Raw genomic sequence first — 21776 nt, forward strand, 5'->3', positions numbered from 1 at the left:
AAGCGATGGCGCGAAGCGCCGAAGCGATGGCGCGAAGCGCCGAGCATGCTAGTGGGGTCCGGGGGCATGCCCCCCCGGAATTTTTTTTTAAAAAGGAAGCAAAATTGTGCAATCTGGTGCAATCTGAGCGTGTAAAGTGCTATTTTCAGGTGATACATTTTTCTTCTTTTTTGTTTTCTTCTTTTTTTTGTTGTTGTTTTTTTTTGTCCCGCTGGGGGGGTGCAATTGCACCCATTGCACCCCCCCCCCAGATCCGCCCCTGCATGTACACATTGTACACATAATCATAATGTATGTGCAAAATCCATGAAGAGAACAACGTAAACAGAGAGAGAGAGAGAAAAAAAAAAGAAAAAAAAAATTAACTGAAATGAAATGATTATACTAGTAGATCTTTATGTACTTATCAAACAGCAGTACCTGATCGAGGCATTAAGTGCCACACGACGATGAAAGCATATACAAAAAAGTATGTCTTCTAAAACTGGCAACAGAAAGTGGCTGTCTGAGAGAGACTGGTAAACCATTCCACAGAAATGGACCTGAATATGCCAGACTAGTTTTATACAAGTCAATTCTAGGGAGGGGAACATTTAGTTTCTTCGTGCGGCTTGATGAAGTCTCAGTTAATAATATTCTTTTAGTTAAATAGTCTGGTACACGTCCAAGAACTATTTTATGCATAAACCTTGCCTTGTTAAACGCTAGTCTGGATGAAAGTGGAAGAATTTCAGCTTTTTTGTAGTCATGATTAGAGAGGGTGCTGTTTTTCAGCAGAACAACTTTTACTCCGCGTCTGTGCAAAGATTTTAGGGGTCTTAAAGCTGCATCACTTGCAGAATCCCAAAGGGTTGATGCATAGTCTATTCCAGACTGCACATGCGCTTGAAAAAATGTTCTGCGCGCATCAAAATTTAGAAAATGTTTAATCTTTGCAGACTGATGAACTTTTTTTGCTGTAGATTTACATAAGTTACTTACATGAGGGCCCCATGTTAGATTGTTGTCAATAGTTACACCCAAAATTTTGTGTTCACTAACCTCGTTTATCAGCTGACTATCAACAGAAATGCACTTCTTTGGTTCCGACATGACTTGTCGTTTTTGACGCGTAGTAATTAGCATATACTTTGTTTTTTCTGGATTGAGAGACATGTGGTTTAAATGCGTCCATTCTACAGCATCATCGACACACTTCTGAAGCGTGTCGACTACCGAAGTCATATCATCACCTGAGGTATGAATAGTAGTATCATCAGCTAGCATATCACACTGTCCAGAGGATATGTGTAATGGTAAGTCATTGATGTAGACAGAAAATAATAAAGGTCCGAGGACCGAGCCTTGTGGGACCCCATATAAAATTGGCATTGCTTCAGAGCTCGAACTGTTAAAGGTAACTTTTTGTGTTCTTCCCGACAAAAAAGAGGCTATAAAAGTCTGTGTGGGCTGTGGTAGTCTATAAATGGAAAGTTTCCGCAAAAGGAGGGCGTGATCAATAACATCAAATGCCTTTGCAAAGTCCATAAACAGTGCTCCACATAACTTATTAGAGTTGATTTTTGATAACCAAGAGTCCACCAGTTCTGTCAGTGCCGTATGGCACGAGTGTTTAGGTCTAAAACCAGACTGAGTTTCATGAAACAAATTGAGAGAAACATTTAGAGAGAGAGAGAGAGAGAGAGAGAGAGAGAGGGGGGGGTGAGGGAGAGAGGGGGAGAGAGATAGTGACACGATAAGATCAAATAAGATTTTATTTATTAACGAGAGTAATGATGTAAGCTTTAGCTGCTTCGTCAAGTTACAAAAAAGCCTCGCCTGTATGGACAACCCTGTAAATACTGTAATACGTACACTATCATAGATTATCATGCGAACAGCTCGAAAGTGGCCCTTACTATTGTACAATGCAAAACGTTAAAAAGACATAAAGTAATTATAGAAAGTGATATAATAATCACCAAAATTAATCTGTAGAAAATCCTTTCTCGGTTATTGTTTCTCTGAGAACTTTAGGTCGCGAGTTGCAGACACTGATGCCAGAACATTTTAGGCCGCTTGATTCGTAGATATCTATTAGGGGGAGAGGAACGAGAAATTAATGGGGTTGCCTTGCCCTTGGATTATTCATCACAATTTAGACAAAAGTAGGCCATAGGAGGTGCTGTTTTGTTCATATTTGTGTGCATTAAAACTACTTTATTGTCAGGTTATCGCCCTTTTAACAACTCAATATGTTTAACTTTTTGTAATCTTTTGATAAAAGCATTGTCTGCTTTAAAACAACAAACAAACTAGGCTACATGTACTTTGAGTGCTCGTTTCCTTTATTTGGTGTTTAACGTCGTTTTCAACGGTTCAAGGTTATATCGCGACGGTTTGAGTGCTCGTGAATTTTGTACAAACTTAATACAATCATTATGATGAAGCCTAAGCGGTATGCGCATATACATTGTATAATGAACAGATTGCTTCGTGAAATGATAGAAAGTTGCTGTCTGTGTCATTTTTCGTACCGTCTTGTTCTAAGTCTTAATCTTGACAGTTTTAACTTCAATGCACAAAATATTGAATTCAACCAACAAAATTATCAAAGGCGAAAATGACGGGAATAGATGTTCCGGACAACTGGCCTTTGGGCCACGAATTTTGGAATCGTCCTTCCAGATCTGTGGGCATCATCAAAGCCAGCTGGCAGTTACACAATTGGCCGGAATTCCGGACACTTGTCCATTTAGTCAATATACACTGTACTTGAAATTGTCCTGGTGTATCAAACTGGTTCAAAGTCTCGATCGTTGACCTGTTGTGTAACCATGTAATGTAGAATCAAAGACCCAGATACAGACAGACAGACAAACAGCGACACAGACAGACAGACAGACAGACAGACAGATGTAAAACCCTTTTCAAATGCAAGAATCAACAAGTCGCGTAAGGCGAAATTACTACATTTAGTCAAGCTGTGGAACTCACAGAAAGAAGCTGAACGCACTGCATTTTTTCACAATGATCGTCTGCCGCTCGTACAAAAGGCAGTGAAATTGACGAGCCTGTTTAGCGCGGTAGCGGTTGCGCTGTGTTGCATAGCACGCTTTTCTGTACCTCTCTTCGCTTTAACTTTCTGAGCGTGTTTTTAATCCAAACATATCATATCTATATGTTTTTGGAATCAGGAACCGACAAGAAATAAGATGAAATTGTTTTTAAATCGATTTCGGAAATTTTATTTTAATCATAATTTTTATATTTTCAATTTTTAGAGCTTGTTTTTAGTCCGAATATAACATATTTATATGTTTTTGGAATCAAAAAATGATGAAGAATAAGATGAACGTAATTTTGGATCGTTTTATAAATAAATAATTTTAATTACAAATTTCGAATTTTTAATGACCAAAGTCATCCATCAATTTTTAAGCCTTCAAGCTGAAATGCAATGCCAAAGTCCGGCCTTTGTCGAAGATTATTTGGCCAAAATTGCAATCAATTTGATTGAAAAATGAGGGTGTGGCAGTGCCGCCTCAACTTTTACAAAAAGCCGGATATGACGTCATCAAAGGCGTTTATCCAAAAACTGAAAAAAAACCTCTGGGGATATCATACCCAGGAACTCTCATGTAAAATTTCATAAAGATCGGTTCAGTAGTTTACTCTGAATCGCTCTACACACACACACGCACAGACAGACACACACACACACACACACACACACACACACACACACACACACACACACACACACACACACACACACACACACTCATACACCACGACCCTCGTCTCGATTCCCCCTCTATGTTAAAACATTTGATTTAGTCAAAACTTGACTAAATGTAAAAATGGAAAAATAAATTGAGGTAATATAAGTTCATGGATCGTTAACATATGAAAAGAACAATTGAGGTAATGTAAGTTCATGGGTCGTTAACTTATAAAAAGAACAATTGAGGTAATGTAAGTTCATGGGTCGTTAAACTTATGAAAAAAACAATTGAGGTAATATAAGTTCATGGGTCGTTAGCTTATACAAATAAACAATTAGGGTAATTAATATAAGTTCATGGGTCGTTAACTTATGAAAAAAATCAATTGAGGTAATATAAGTTCATGTGTCGTTAGCTTATACAAATAAACGATTAGGGTAATTAATATAAGTTCATGGGTCGTTAACTTATGAAAAAACCAATTTAGGTAATATAAGTTCATGGGTCGTTAGCTTATACAAATAAACAATTGGGGTAATTGATATAAGTTCATGGTTCGTTAACTTATGGAAAAAAAACAATTGAGGTAATAATTATAAGTTCATGGGTCGTTAACTTATGATAAAAAGAAACGTGGAACAAAACTAAGCACTCGCTGACTGAATGTTTCGTTTTACGTATGTGTAACGTGCGTTACATATACTTACGCCTTTCTTGTTTGTTTGCTATAGTTTTCTTCTTTTTTATGTGGGTGTGTGTGTGTGTGTGTGTGTGTGTGTGTGTGTGTGTGTGTGTGTGTGTGTGTGTGTGTGTGTGTGTGTGTGTGATTGTTTCTTTCATTTCAAATGCATCACTCGCGTAACACACACACGCACACGCGCTCGCACGCACACACAGACACTGGCGCGTACCCCCCCCACACACACACACACACCATACACACACACACACCATACACACACACACACACCATACACACACACACACACACACACACACACACATTTGAAAATACAGAATACGGACACTATGTTGTTATTGTTCTTAAAAAGTTCGTATCATTAATTAATTATTTTAAAAAATCAAGTACATTCTATTTGCCATTCGATACATAAAACGAACGGGACCACACATCTCCGTAGAACAGCTTGACCCAGAGAAGAGATTTAGAAAAAGAATGTGTAAGAACTAAGGTGAACTTCTCCAGGTTAATGTTATTCGCTGCTTGGAATTGCTAATCGGACAGAAGTCACTGTGTGACTGTCACCCAAACCTGCACCCGCTGACATACATACTAATGGCGCAGCATTTGAATTAAAACCGATTTGCGGCGCGTGTATGTCACACAGAACGATCTGGGTGTTTCAAGCGTGAGTGCAAACCGGACAAGTGCAGCGCAGATTTTGACGAATAAAGCAGATTTATCATAATAATAATAATAACAATAATAATAATGATAATAATTGTTTGTTTGTTCGTTCATGGGCTGAAACTCCCACGGCTTTTACGTGTATGACCGTTTTTACCCCGCCATTTAGGCAGCCATACGCCGCTTTCGGAGGATATAATGATAATAATAATTATGAGAGCTTATATAGCGCGAACTACAGTGAACTGTGCTCTCCGCGCTTTACATATTAACTACTAGATGAATACCCGGCTTCGCTGGGTGGCCGATCGCGAGACCGAGTATGCAGTGGCGGTTCGCCGGCTTAGAGCACGTGTTGAACATTTTCATTCGACCAGTTTGTGCCCGGGGTCGACCTGAATATGCCCACCAAATGTGATGCAGATCCGTCGAGAACTTTGGCAGTGCATCGCGAACAGACAGACACACAGATACACACACAGACAGTAATCGTACCTACCATCTACTGTAGAGCTTCTGGGTAGACACGTGTTGAAAGTGATTTGATCTTTTTTAAGACAGACACAGAACATGGGGAAAGGTGGTTTATTACACCCCCGGTATAGGGGTGTGTATAGGATTCGCTTGTTTTTTCTGTCTTTGGCATGCTAACGTAGATTCTATACCCCTTTGATTTTCAACTATCGGTAATAGGGATAATGAAGGATCTGAACCAACATTGAAAACTCGGCAGGTTTCAAGTAGAAGGGAAGCTACTGCTTCAGCAACCTAACGTTGTTGAATTGCGTAGATTGTTTCCCTTGGCACAGAAGCCGTATCCGCGGTTCACCGCGCCATCGCGCCGCGCCGCGCTTAGAGCTCGTGTTGAAAATGTTCATCGACCAGTTTGTGCCCTGGGTCTACCTGAATAAGCCTACCAAATTTGAAGCAGATCCATTGAGAACTTTGGCCGTGCATCGCGAACACACACACACACACACACACACACACACACACACACACACACACACACACACTGACACACACACACACACAAGCCGTATATATATATAGATGAATAAAAACCATACTATTTAAACATTAACATCAAATACATATACATTCTTACAAAAATAACGTAACAATAAACTTACAGCAACACATTCTCCCCTTATGGACTATACCATGCCATACACCGTGTTCCAAACATTTGGACTGTCATGGCTATACTTTTCCATACCATTTTCAATAACGCTCTGAAAAAAAAATTGTCATTGTGTTTTCCTGCTGCTGCTGTTTCAATGGCCGGGATACAACGGAGAGGGAAAACTGACACACTCTCTGATCATCCCAAGAGTTCATTAATAAGAATTGCCACAAAACACAAATCGATCGGCAACAGGAACTACAAACACTAGACTTGACAATAACAACAGAGTTAGAACTGCTTTACTCTGATTTACCGAAACAAAATGCAAATCCTGGATTACCAGCTATGTTCTACTTTTCTTAACACATAACTTACACTGGTGACCGTTCACCCTGTCACACTGACCTAGCAGGGGTCATTTTGGCTGAGATGACAATGAAAATACAAGGACAAACCTTTATTTTACGAGGGTAAAATAATAATCAGTAGTAATCAGTAATCGTCATGTAAACGAGAATTAGTCTCCATAGTAGGCTAAAAAATAAATAAAATGTACACAAAAGAATAAAGGAAATAAGTTACATGAACCTTAGTTTTGTTGCTGACACAGAAATAACAAGTCGCGTAAGGCGAAAATACAACATTTAGTCAAGTAGCTGTCGAACTCACAGAATGAAACTGAACGCAATGCAATTTTTCAGCAAGACCGTATACTCGTAGCATCGTCAGTCCACCGCTCATGGCAAAGGCAGTGAAATTGACAAGAAGAGCGGGGTAGTAGTTGCGCTAAGAAGGATAGCACGCTTTTCTGTACCTCTCTTTGTTTTAACTTTCTGAGCGTGTTTTTAATCCAAACATATCATATCAAAATGTTTTTGGAATCAGGAACCGCCAAGGAATAAGATGAAAGTGTTTTTAAATTGATTTCGACAATTTAATTTTGATAATAATTTTTATATATTTAATTTTTAGAGCTTGTTTTTAATCCAAATATAACATATTTATATGTTTTTGGAATCAGAAAATGATGGAGAATAAGATGAACGTAAATTTGGATCGTTTTATAAATTTTTATTTTTTTTTTACAATTTTCAGATTTTTAATGACCAAAGTCATTAATTAATTTTTAAGCCACCAAGCTGAAATGCAATACCGAAGTCCGGGCTTCGTCGAAGATTACTTGACCAAAATTTCAACCAATTTGGTTGAAAAATGAGAGCGTGACAGTGCCGCCTCAACTTTCACGAAAAGCCGGATATGACGTCATAAAAGACATTTATCAAAAAAATGAAAAAAACGTCTGGGGATTTCATACCCAGAAACTCTCATGTCAAATTTCATAAAGATCGGTCCAGTAGTTTAGTCTGAATCGCTCTACACACACACACACAGACACACACACACACACACACGCACGCACATACACCACGACCCTCGTTTCGATTCCCCCTCTACGTTAAAACATTTAGTCAAAACTTGACTAACTGTAAAAAGCAATACCAAGAAAAAAAGTGCAAATGATCATCTCAACATCAGAAGATCGTCAGAGCCATCCTGAACTCAGGTCAAAATGAGTTCGGCTCATTCTCTCCCTGACCGGACGCTACAGTCCTACGCGAATCTATTAAAACAAAAATACAGAGTTATCTCCCATATGGTTTTCGCGAGCACTGATCTAAATTTGAGATCAGTGTTCGCGAGACAAAAATGATTGCAGATTGGCCGACTACGACAGTGATCTCCGTTCTGTTCTTCACAGTTATGATAAAGACATCGTTCTAAGGTCAAAACAAGTCGAAATTTTGGGACTGCGAGTGCCGGAAGGAGACCGTAATATATGGTTTCATCACTGTCAACTGGTTACAGAAAAAATCGTCTGCTCCAGTGAGCGCCGAAACCAAACGGTTGATTATCACGTGACACTTTTGCCATATTTAGAGTTGTTTGCACAGTAAATACAGCCGCGAAAAATAGCTCGCTTGAAACTGTCTTACATATCAATTCCTTTGTAATTTAAAAATTACAAAACACCATGAAAAATCATTATTGACGATCGCGAATCTGCTTATATCAATAATACATTACAAAAAGCTCTAAATATGTTAAAAAAAAAAATTCGGTTTCCTTGCCAGACAAGGAAACTCAAGGCATCCTGTCAGGGAGAGAATGAACCGAACTCATTCTGACCGGAGTTCAGGATGCGTCAGAGCAAATACTGAACAACAAGTCGCGTAAGGCGAAATAACAACATTTAGTCAAGCTGTCGAACTCACAGAATGAAACTGAACGCACTGCTTTTTACACCCCCGGTATACACGGGGGATAACCGGTCAAATGCCGAACAGAAGCCGAATGCCGCTCATGACACGTGTGAAGGCAAGTTTTGTCTGTTTTCTAGGTATTGTTTGATTTATGTCGGGATTTAAGGTAAGCTACTGATTCAGCGATGACTAAATTTGTTTCTCGATGCATAAAAAGTCAGGGAGCGATTGATATTTGCCCGTAAATATCCTTCAAAGCTGAAAATGTCCGCGATCGAGCACCGGAAATGGCTGTTCGATGGGTTTTGCAAGTAGAAATGTGCTTTATTTCACCAAATCAGCTCGTATTTGGTGTGGGTACGGGATTCTAGAGGACGAAGGAGTCATAAGAGGTGCTAAGAAGTGCTATTTGGGAGTAGAATAAATCTTCCGAGACAGTAGACAAGAGAAGGTCATATTTGAGAGAGGAGCGCGTAGGCCGATTGTCTTTCCGACAAGCGAATGATACAGCAGATTAATCATTCGTTTTGACCAGAAACCTAGTCTCTAGTTTTTATGAATGAGTTTTTTAATTAAAACAATCACGAGAACTCTCTCGCTTAGCCTAATGGCTGTTCGATGGGTTTCGCAAGTAGAAATGTGCTTTATTTCACCAAATCAGCTCGTATTTGACATCGGTTTGGTATATATATATATATTTTCTAATCCTACCGCGAACTGGATAGCAGACGCGGCACGACTGTTGCACCACACTTTGAAGGGGATATAGCTCAGTTGGTAGCGCGCTGGATTTGTATTCAGTTGGCCGCTGTCAGCGTGAGTTCGATCCCAGGTTCGGCGGAAATTTATTTCAGAGTCAAATTTGTGTGCAGACTCTCTTCGGTGTCCGAACTCCCCCCCCCCCCCCCCCCCCCCCCCGTGTACACTACATTGGGTGTGCACGTTAAAGATCCCACGATTGACAAAAGGGTCTTTCCTGGCAAAAATTGCTTAGGCACAGTTAATAATTGTCTACCTATACCCGTGTGACTTGGAATAATAGGCCGTGAAAGGTAAATATGCGCCGAAATGGCTGCAATTACTGGCCGTATACAATTTCATCTCACACGGCATCACTGCAGAGCGCCTAGAACTGTACCCACGGAATATGCGCGATATAAGCCTCATTGATTGATTGATTGAAGTAATCCCACACTTTGAAGTAAATTACTTCAAAGTGTGGGGATGTGCCCCACACTTTGAAGTAAACCCATTTTTTACTTCAAAGTGTGGGGGGATCTTCCCACACTTTGAAGTAAACTCAGTTTTTACTTCAAAGTGTGGGGGGATCTTCCCACACTTTGAAGTAACTTACTTCAAAGCGTGGGACTTTTGCATCGCCTGTTTGAGCCTGATGATTTTGTCAACAAAAATGGCAAAGTCTTTTGGATGAGTGAACAGAAAAAGTGAGCGAGCCAAGAAACATAGTGATGTTTGTTATCAGGCTTTAAAGGCATATGTACTCGATGACTATACACGCTAATTGCTTTACCAACAGCTGGAGACATGCTAAATTAAGTTCCCTGCAAAATATTGTGGTCTAGGACCCCTTCAATGTTGAGATATGTTAATTTTCATTTTGATCTGGATCGTCCTATTTATAGATTTGGCAACACATGTAACGTTGATGCAAGGGAGCTAACACCGCGGCTTTGTTGACATCCTCACTTTTTCAGAGGCTAGAACAAGCTGTAATGCATGTATTATGGTCCGCGCATGGTGACATATCGTCATTATATGGTCTTATGGTGCGTTTGACATCGATTATGGGCAAACTACACTTTGTAAACACGGGAGCGCGTACATATGCCTTTAAGCAATGTCCCATTGTTGAGTATGACGAAAACTCGTGGTGACGATTTTAAAACATGTTGGGTCACGCATGGTCCAACCTTACATGGTCCAACCTTACATGGTCCAACCTTACATGGTCCAACCTTACATGGTCCAACCTTACATGGTCCAATCGTGCATGGTCCAATCTTACATGGTCCAATCTTACATGGTCCAACCTTACATGGTCCAATCTTACATGGTCCAACCTTGCATGGTCCAACCTTGCATGGTCCAATCTTACATGGTCCAATCTTACATGGTCCAACCTTACATGGTCCAATCTTACATGGTCCAACCTTGCATGGTCCAACCTTACATGGACAACCTTACATGGTCCAACCTTACATGGTCTAACCTTACCATGTCCAACCTTACATGGTCCAATCTTACATGGTCCAACCTTACATGGTCCAATCTTACATGGTCCAATATTACATGGTCCAACCTTACATGGTCCAACCTTACATGGTGCAACCTTACATGGTCCAACCTTACATGGTCCAATCTTACATGGTCCAATCTTACATGGTCCAATCTTACATGGTCCAATAATATATATGGACCATGTAAGATTGGACCATGTAAGGTTGGACCATGTAATGTTGGACCATGTAAGGTTGGACCATGTAAGATTGGACCATGCGTGACCCAACATGTTTTAAAATCGTCACCACGAGTTTTCGTCACACTCAACAATGGGACATTGCTTAAAGCCATATGTACTCGATGACTATACACGCTAATTGCTTTACCCACAGCTGGAGACATGCTAAATTAAGTTCCCTGCAAGATATTGTGGTCTAGGACCCCTTAAATGTTGAGATATTTGAATTTTTATTTTGATCTAGATCGTCCTATTTATAGATTTGCCAACAGAGGTAGCGTTGACGCAAGGGAAATAACTCCGCGTCTTTGTTGACATCCTCACTTTTTCAGAGGCTAGAACAAGCTGTAATGCATGAATATGGTCCGCGCATGGCGACATATCGTCATTACATGGTCTTATGGTGCGTTTGACATCGATTATGGGCAAACTACACTTTGTAAACACGGGAGCGCGTACATATGCCTTTAAAGCCTGATAACAAACATCACTATGTTTCTTGGCTCGCTCACTTGTTCTGTTCACTCATCCAAAAGACTGCCATTTTTTGGACAAAATCATCAGGCTCAAACAGGCAATGCAAAAGTCCCACGCTTTGAAGTAAGTTACTTCAAAGTGTGGGAAGATCCCCCCACACTTTGAAGTAAAAACTGAGTTTACTTCAAAGTGTGGGAAGATCCCCCAACACTTTGAAGTAAAAAATGGGTTTACTTCAAAGTGTGGGGCACATCCCCACACTTTGAAGTAATTTACTTCAAAGTGTGGGATTACTTCAAAGTGTGGTGCAACAGTCGTGCCGCGTCTGCTATCCAGTTCGCGGTAGGATTAGAAAAAAAAAATATATATATATACCAAACCGATGTCAAATACGAGCTGATTTGGTGAAATAAAGCACATTTCTACTTGCGAAACCCATCGAACAGCCATTAGGCTAAGCGAGAGAGTTCTCGTGATTGTTTTAATTAAAAAACTCATTCATAAAAACTAGAGACTAGGTTTCTGGTCAAAACGAATGATTAATCTGCTGTATCATTCGCTTGTCGGAAAGACAATCGGCCTACGCGCTCCTCTCTCAAATATGACCTTCTCTTGTCTACTGTCTCAGAAGATTTATTCTACTCCCAAATAGCACTTCTTTGCACCTCTTATGACTCCTTCGTCCTCTAGAATCCCGTACCCATACCAAATACGAGCTGATTTGGTGAAATAAAGCACATTTCTATTTGCAAAACCCATCGAGCAGCCATTTCCGGTGCTCGATCGCGGACATTTTCAGCTTTGAAGGATATTTACGGGCAAATATCAATCGCTCCCTGACTTTTTATGCATCGAGAAACACATTTAGTCATCGCTGAATCAGTAGCTTACCTTAAATCCCGACATAAATCAAACAATACCTAGAAAACAGACAAAACTTGCCTTCACACGTGTCATGAGCGGCATTCGGCTTCTGTTCGGCATTTGACCGGTTATCCCCCGTGGGTATAGGGGTGTGTATAGGTTTCACTCGATGTGTTTGTTTGTGTGTTTGTTTGTGTGTTTGTTTGTGTGTTTGTTTGTGTGTTTGTGTTCGCAAGTAGATCTCAAGAATGAACGGACCGATCGTCACCAAACTTGGTGAACAGGTTCTATACATTCCTGAGACAGTCCTTACAAAAATTGGGACCAGTCAAACACACGGTTAGGGAGTTATTGGTGGATTAAAATTATACAAGGACTTATAGAGGCACACCCCCGTTGGTCAAAGGGAAATAACCATTCTCACTGCCACCAACTGAGAAGGTTATTTCCCTTTGACGGGGGTGTTTTTCCTATCGGAGGAATTTCTTGTTTTTACCAGGACCACATACTCGTAGTTTCGCCAGTTCACTGCTCGTGGCAAAGGCAGTGAAATCGACAAGCCATGCAGAATAGTGCGGTAGTGGTCGCGCTGAGCAGGATAACACGCTTTTCTGTATGTCTATTCTTTTTAGCTTACTGAGTTTGTTTTTAATCCAAACATATCATATCTATATGTTTTTGGAATCAGGGACCGACAAGGAATAAGATGAAATTGTTTTTAAATCGACTTTGGAAAATTGATTTTAATCATAATTTTCATATTTTTAATTTTCAGAGCTTGTTTGTAATCCAAATATAACATATGTATATGTTTTTGGAATCAGAAAATGATGAAGAATAAGATGAAATTATTTTTGGATCGTTTAATAACAAAATAATTTTAATTACAAGTTTTTGATTTTTAATAACCAAACTCATTCATTAGGTTTTAAGCCACCAAGCTGAAATGCAATACCAAAGTCCGGCCTTCGTCGAAGATTACTTGGCCAAATTTTCAATCAATTTCATTGAAAAATGAGGGTGTGACAGTGCCGCCTCAACTTTTACAAAAAGCCGGATATGACGTCATCAAAGGCATTTATCGAAAAATGAAAAAAATCTCCGGGGATATCATTCCCAGGAACTTTCATGTCAAATTTCATAAATATCGGTCCAGTAGTTTAGTCTGAATCGCTCTACACACACACACGCACAGCCAGACACACACACACACACACAGACACACATACGGGCCACGATCCTCGTCTCGATTCCCTCTCTATGTTAAAACATTTAGTCAAAACTTGACTAAAATAATGTAAAAACAAGCTTTGATGAAAAGGTGAGAGATCCCGCGCTGCGTTATGACCCGTTATGTCAGCACGACAGAACTCTGATGAAAACACGGAGTCTATCCATGTAAAGCAAGCTGTTACGCAGCACAAACATGCACGACTGATGCACCCATCCAAGCATGACAGAAGCACTAAAACGTGGCTGGTTCAATGACAATGGCCGTGAAAATAGATCGCGACTGAATCTCTGGCTGCATCACAGGTGTTCGAATCAATTGAACCTATTTTACGATAACGTCAGTTTACTCGACACTGAGTTCGTCTGTGTCCTCTGATTGAGCACGTGAACTGAACCGTTTCCAGTCGGTCAGTGTACGGCGTCTCACGATGTATTGAGTCCGGTGTAGCGATGTCAGATTTCTCCTGATATCAGCTTTCTGACTCGATATATGCTCGAGACTGAAATGTTTCCTGGTCAAATTAAAGAAGTAAACTTATGTGAGGACCAAAAGCATGTCAGTTTCTTGCAAGTGAAGGAAATTGGTGGTGAAACTGATTTAATAGATTTCACTCCAAAATTCGATTTCAACAACGTGCACCGAGTGCAATGAGAAGGGAAACATTTTAGCATGAATCAAGTTTCGAAGTTTAAATTTTTTAAAAAGTTGACATCAGGAGAAATCTAACATCGTTACATCGGCAAGAGCATACCACCATTATTGCACTGTAAGACTGGCCGTCGAAAAGATGCAATGACAAATCTTCAGGTCAAGTTACGAGGGAACGGTTATAGAATAATCAGTGTTTTGAAACTGCATAACATTAATAAAATCAAAAATCCACCAGAGCTGTGTTTATCAAAACCCACAGCTAGCGGGTATGATCGCATTGACTAGAGCTTATAAAGCACTTGACGTAGCCTACTCGGGCCACAGGCACATGATGCTGGTTTGCGAGTTCATAGTACTGAGGCAACAGAAAAACACTGCAGGGTGGTTGGTCTTTCATTTCAACATCACTCCTGGTTTACTTTTTAATTTTTGAATGTCAGGTATGTGCCTGTGCTAAAAGAACCGTGAAGGCTTACGTACTGCGCAAAACCATGAAAACAAAACAACAACTTGAAAATACACGCACGCAGAGAGACAGAGACAGAGAGAGAGAGAGGAGTCTTTATTTGGTCCTGTTCTCAAACGGCCTTCTCCATCTAATCCATTCAGGAATCCTTGCAGAAGGAGATCGAACGGTCATCCCTGGTTGCTGTGGCAGTGCTTTCTCAAACAACGACGCCTTCGCAGACGAATTTTACCATGTTTGAAGAGCCACCTCCTCCTCTGGTATTCTGACATTCAAGCTTATCACTTCAAGGATATGGGGTAAGTGTCGAGACTCTTTAGGTTCAGGTTATGCAAACAAACAAACGATCAGCTGATTGCAAAAATGGAGACATGGAAATGCTGACACGCTGAAATAACAATGTTCACAAATTGTGACCTGTTGTGCACTTGCAGGTTGAATAAGTAGGACAGGGTCACGATTAACCCCTTTTTCTTTGCAATCGGTGCATTACGTGTGAGGTTGTATGTTCTCCGGCGACCTGGAAAGAAATAAATTTTGTGCAGCGAAGCAGACGACATCTATGGAAGGGAAAAGGTTGGTCGAGGCCAGAGCTGTGGCTGAACTCTGCTGGCCCGTGTCGCGGCAAGCAGAACCTAGTGTGTATGCTGGCATCATGCCAGCTGATTTCCCCGCTTGCTCCATGATCAATAACTACACTACTCTACTATAAATAATTCAGCCTTTCTTTCAGTGGAATTTTCAGAAAATATTTGAAAATCATTGAAATTGTTTATATGTCTTGCTAGAGTGTTTTGATCTTTCATTGTGTTTTATTTTAGATAGGACGTTCAAAATTTGATGTTATAACTTTATTTTCAGTTGATAAATGTATTCTTCATGTTGCAGTTAGTGTGTGTGACTTTATTTTCAGTTGATAAATGTATTCTTCATGCTGCAGTTAGTGTGTGTGTGTGAGTTCAAGACTTTTAATATATATGTGTATTTTTACATTATTACATTTAAATTATTCTGTTAAGCATAAACTAGAATGATGGATACCTTTTTCAATTCAATTTTCAAATAAACTAATACATAAAACATTTCGGAGTGGCTCGGGAACCGACGAGTCGGTGCTTGAGCCCCCAGACTCGGGAACTGGCAGTCACCGGTATCTCACAAAATAGACCTTAGTTTTCCATATCCTGGCAGATACACTCCATAGCTCATTTGGTAGCGATTTGTTCTCAGGTTCTTGAGGTCGTTGGTTCGAGCCCTGCCATGGTTTTTGAGTCACTTGAGAAAAAGTGACTCTATGTAATCGGTCAGTGTTAGTCTGTCCGGCCGGCCAGCCGTCCGGCCGTCCGGCCGGCTGTCCGGCCGGCCGTCCGTAGACACCACCTTAACATTGGACTTTTCTCGGAAACTATCAAAGCGATCGGGCTCATATTTTGTTTAGTCGTGACCTCCAATGACCTCTACACTTTAACGATGGTTTCGTTGACCTTTGACCTTTTTCAAGGTCACAGGTCAGCGTCAAAGGAAAAATTAGACATTTTATATCTTTTCTCGGAAACTATCAAAGCGATCGGGCTCATATTTTGTTTAGTCGTGACCTCCAATGACCTCTACACTTTAACGATGGTTTCCTTGACCTTTGACCTTTTTCAAGGTCACAGGTCAGCGTCAAAGGAAAAATTAGACATTTTATATCTTTGACAAAGTTCATCGGATGTGATTGAAACTTTGTAGGATTATTCTTTACATCAAAGTATTTACATCTGTAGCCTTTTACGAACGTTATCAGAAAAACAAGGGAGATAACTAGCCTTTTCTGTTCGGCAACACACAACTTAACGTTGGGCTTTTCTCGGAAACTATAAAAGTGACCGGGCTCAAATTTTATGTGAACGTGACTCATTGTGTTGTGAATAGCAATTTCTTCCTGTCCATCTGATGCCTCATATAATATTCAGAACTGCGAAAGTGACTCGATCGAGCGTTTGCTCTTCTTGTTTTCATTGTTTTTTTATAAATCTGTTTAACTTCTTTCTTTTTATTCTTAACTCTTCTTTCCTTTTAATTTGCTCTATTCTACTTTATTCCAAAGCATTTTGGTGATCGAATTGAGATAAGTGCAACAACAAGTCACGAGTCACTGCAGCCGTTCGTCCGTGAACCAAGCAACGTGTCCCGAGGTTAGAGGCAGCATAAGTTTAACAAAATGCAGTACACAAATAAACATGAAAACAAACAAAAAGCACCAAATTGTGTTGGCGAAACGTAAGCCTGCTTCGCATCGAGTTTATTTGACCTATGTCTCTGCTTCGACAGAATCTCTGAGACCTGCGAACCGATCTCTCGCTACGGTCAGTCGCGCCCATCGGTTACTCAACCTGTTGCCGAAATTCAATTCTTTCTGAGTCTAAAACTGATCTCCATTAATCTTTCTCTAGTGTAGCAAAGACCACAGTTCTTTGCGTTGAACTCCAAAGAAAATCTTTAAATAAAATGAACAAATCAGTCCTCAAAAAATAAAGGTAGCTTCTGGAGAGTGTTGTTCCCCGAGCCTGGGGGCTCCAGTACCGACGCGTTATGTCTGCACTGAAACAAGTTTTTCTCGGGTAAACTGTGAAACACGCATCAGGAAATTTAAAAAATATAATTTTTGTTTATCTCCTATGAATGCACAGTTTTAGGTCGGATATTATTTCCTAATTGTTGCGTTTTCTTTCTAGAAGGTAAGGCAATCAGTGTTTTGTTTTCTCAAGGTCACAGTTGGGTCAGGTTTGGGTACAGAATTTGGGAAATTATCTTTTTCAACTTTTGATTTAACTTTTTATTTATAGAAAACCCAAGTCTGGTTGATGTACTTCAAGGTAACAGTGTGTATCAAAAATCAATACTTCAGATTTTCTGAAAAGGGTTTGATTCTGGATCTTCGATAGATTTTTCGAACGTTTGTAGGGTTTGAAGACGTGGACATGACTTAACCGCTTCACTGCCCACCCCGTACTAGGTACGTTGTCATTTTCGGTTTGTCGTACGCCCATAACCGTACCTAGTACGGGGGATTTGCATCAGCAACATTTCAGGACATTTCTGAAAACTAAATGGAAGGTAACCACTGTCCAAGTACTTGTAGGGGTTCTAAACACAGTTCTTTCCCATTGACCGTTCGGATAAGTTACAGGAAAACCTGCATCTAACGGACCCTTATTTCGGCGGACACCTTAGCATAACGGACAATTCAAGTGAGGACGGATGTATTTTACTCTCAAAAACACCTTAAAAGAGCGAACACCTCAAAGGCGCGGACGCGGACACCCTTTTTTGGTCCTGATTGGGTTCGTTACTTGTCAACAACGGACAAACCCTTGAAGCAGACAGCTTTTAGCAGACGCTGGTCCGCCATCTTGGTTCTGCAAATACAATCTCGCTGGCGATGTGAACGCGCGAGAAGCTTATTTTGTAAGCCAATGACAGCACTTGAAAGAAGTTGATTTTTGTATGGTGCACGCTCATTGGTCATTCCCACAGGTTTGCACTGCACCAACTATAGTGCAGAAGTACAGGCCTTGAAGACAGCAGCCACAATAGTTGACTGATCAGACCATGAATGTCCTCAGGTCGTCTTTCTGACAGACGCAATGTCAGCACTCCAAGCTCTGTCTGCCAACAAAGAAACTGAGCTCAACAACGCCCTCCAACAGGTTGCTCAGAACCGAAGGGTCGTGCTTCAGTGGGGCTGGGATATAGCTCAGTAATGGTAGCGCGCTGGATTTGTATTCAGTTGGCCGCTGTCACCATGAGTTCAAACCCACGTTCGGCGAAAATTTATTTCTCAGAGTCAACTTTGTGTGCAGGCTCTCTTCGGTGTCCGAACACCCCCCGTGTACACTACATTGGGGTGTGCACGTTAAAGATCCCACGATTGACAAAAGGGTCTTTCCTGGCAAAATTGCTTTGGCACAGTTAATAATTGTCTACCTATACCTGTGTGACTGGGAATAATAGGCCGTGTAAGGTAAATATGCGCCGAAATGGCTGCAATCTACTGGCCGTATAAAATTTCATCTCACACGGCATCATTGCAGAGCGCCTAGAACTGTACCCACGGAATATGCGCGATATAAGCCTCCCATATGATCTCCAAACTGAACTAGGGTCCCCACCGCCCGCAGCGGGCTGACTGACAGGCTGTTTACGCTCGCTGTCATAGCTAGCCCGCCTACTCATGAAAACACCCCAGCGTTTTGCTTTGCTGGATCAACCAGATCGTTTGTACAAACTATTTTTAAGTCGGGAAGGGCCAGGATAGCTGCAGTTTGAACTTTTTCCTCCGTTTTCTACGCGGTTTCGCATCTCGATGTCGAAACGGGACGCCGCCATTTTGCGTTTCCCCTAGCAATTTAAATCTCGAAGGGATGTGAGCTTTTAAAGTTTTATTTAGAGCAGTAATTAATACTTTTGAATAACATTGTTTGTTTTTTCTTGCACTTTTTTTACTCTCTAGTACATCGAATTAAAAAAAAAAGGAAGAAAACTGTTTAGCTGGAAAATGAAAGCGAAACTAGGACTGACGTGTGATGGATACCGCTTTTTCCTTTTTCAGTCACTTTAATACTGTTTTAATTATTGAACTACGATCAAAATATTGCCAGTCCGAAAAGACGTTTCTAACCTTTTTCTACGACAAGTATTCAGTGAGAAAAGGCATTAAAAAGGTGTACAACTGAACTATGATGAAAAGCTTATGATACTGATATCAGAGCTCTTTATTCAACACGATCATACATGGGGTGTCCATGTCCATTGACAACTGCATCCAGTGCGCAAGTGCAAAAGTACAATTACTTGCTATCACATGACATTACATATGTCATCCTATGACCACTATCATCATACTCTGTACCTCTTTTAAATCGCTCTCTCCTTGTCTCTCCTGCTCCCCTCCTCCTCTCTCTCTCCATCTGTCTTTCTGTCTTCTCTCGCTCTTTCTTTCTCGCTCGCTCTTCCCCCCCCTCTCTCTCTCTCTCTCTCTCTCTCTCTCGCATGATACCCGGATGTGTTTCTGTGTGTGAGTTTGTGTGTACGATACTGTGTGTACGTATGCGTTTGTGCGTGTGTTTGTGTCTGTAATGAAGAGAGAGAGAGAGAGACTCAGAGAGGTAACTAAATTTACCGAATAAAAACTATTGTCAAAATCAGTGCATTAAGAACTAAAACCAACCAACCATGAAATAAAAAGCACCACCCTCTCTCTCTGTTAACTGTCTCTCTTTTCTGTTTTCTCGCTTTTTCTCTGTCTGTCTGTCTGTCAATCCCCCCTTTGGTATCTTCTTTATCTATTTTTCTGGAGATAAGAAACCGAACAATGTGAAATCGTCTTTCCCGAATCGAGGTGAGAACTGAAAAGTGAATCTCTACCACAATCCTTCACGCGACCTGACCTGATCTTGACCCCTGACCTGGTCTACATACCACACAGGACACAAACCAGTCACATGCTTGTACCCCCTCAAACCCCCCCCCCCCACCATTGTTTTGTTTTTGATACACGCTTTAACTACACACATACCGACAAAATCTTTATCATTGCTTCAATACTTTGAAGATCGTGCTTGAAAAATAACCACAAGAAATGAGTATTTCGGTGTTTAGTCAAATGTTAAAGTTTCTATCACACACATACAAACATACGCACAGACAGACAAAGTTTACCATCGCATAGCCTACACTTACGTGAGCCAAAAATCAAAACATCTCCCCTTAGTATAAATTATGATATTTTTGATCTGTCTGTTCGATTACGGTTTGGCAAGTTTAGGATCCAGCAAAGGCTAAAATCTATTTCCAGTACAAATTACCAGGCTCTAGCATTAAAATTGAGAAAACTGTGGGGTAAAAACACCCTGAAAAGTGGCGTTTTCGAAGAAAATAGGCATGCTAAAATTAGTTAGTTTTTGTGTGCAATGACATAAAGAGTAAAATGGGACCGGATTTTGAGTTTTCAGGGTTGATACAAACCTGCGTAGAACCCTCATATCTCCAGTTTGGATTGGAATTGATTGACAATTCAAACTGTAAATGAAAATAGAGAGATTTAGCTTTCTAATGATGCCACACACTAGTAGGTTCTCAAAAAAAGCTCTTTTTTTCCAACTCAAGGTAGGTCTACCCCCTTAAAGTCTGGTTGGTCTTGGTCATATGTCCAGGTCACAGTAGTTCCGAATTTGGGTCAAAAGTATAAAATTGTTGCATTCTTCAATGTCGATTGAGCTTCAAGCATCAGACACAACAATTAGCAAAACAACACGACACCATGATGGCTGAAACATACAAGGCCTTTCTGATTCATATTACTAATGGAGGCCGTGAGTCAAAAAAGCATTTGCTTTTCTGGTTGATCATGGTCTGTTTTCAAGGTTGAACAGGGATCATGCTTTGGTCAATCAAAATCATACAATTATCATTTTCTTGAATGTGTAATCAATAATTTGTGTCTGGTTCATATTACTTATGATGAATGTGAGTTGTCTGAGCTTTTGATTTTATTTTTGTTGCAATTCTTCCTTGATTGGTGTAAGTGTGACTGTACTAACTGTATGCAGTGTCAGTGTGAATAAACAGGTCATCTGTAGGTGCTGGGAGAATATGTTTATTTCTCTAGTTTATGGACTAGAGTGCTCTTCCAAATAGTCTAGTTAATGTGATGCATCTCTGGTTATTGAGAGGGTGTTGATTTTGCAGTTGTTAATTGTCTTCATTTTTGAAACAGTCGCATCAGATTATCATCTGTTTTGGGAAGACAATGGGAATGTACGCGCTGTTGTATGGATTAATTAACCTGTGACACACAACAGGTTGCAATTGATTGCTTGCCATTGAATGACTGGACTGACATCTAATTTGAGGCTTGTGAATTAATGAGATCATGCAGCATGTGATCCTTACAAAGGATATATATTTGCTTGATGCACAGAATCTTGGTTAGATGGATTGTTGTATTCTTATGGCTGAGAAACATTGCGCAGTTTTCAAGTATTCATCATTAAATATCTAAGTGCGTCATTTTGACTGTCAACTAGTGTGTGGTCAGGATCTTTGCTTATTCTTGTGATAGGTATTTATCATGTAAATTGTCTTTATTTTGCTGA

General features: G+C 40.3%; 2 protein-coding genes across 2 annotated transcripts in view; one reads left to right on the top strand and one right to left on the bottom strand.

Annotated features, from left to right (window-relative positions):
• Positions 1-21776, bottom strand: part of LOC138959943 (N-acetylneuraminate (7)9-O-acetyltransferase-like) — a 167038-nt gene that overhangs the window by 81236 nt on the left and 64026 nt on the right. The window lies entirely within an intron of this gene.
• The window catches only part of LOC138959942 (monocarboxylate transporter 9-like), a 51639-nt gene that overhangs the window by 17150 nt on the left and 12713 nt on the right, over positions 1-21776 (top strand). The window contains exon 2 of the mRNA XM_070331623.1: positions 14781-14936. The gene's annotated coding sequence lies outside the window, so the exon portion shown is untranslated. The remainder of the gene's footprint in view (positions 1-14780; positions 14937-21776) is intronic.

The sequence above is a fragment of the Littorina saxatilis genome, linkage group LG2 (genome assembly GCF_037325665.1).
Source record: "Littorina saxatilis isolate snail1 linkage group LG2, US_GU_Lsax_2.0, whole genome shotgun sequence".
Classification (NCBI taxonomy): Eukaryota; Metazoa; Mollusca; class Gastropoda; order Littorinimorpha; family Littorinidae; genus Littorina; species Littorina saxatilis.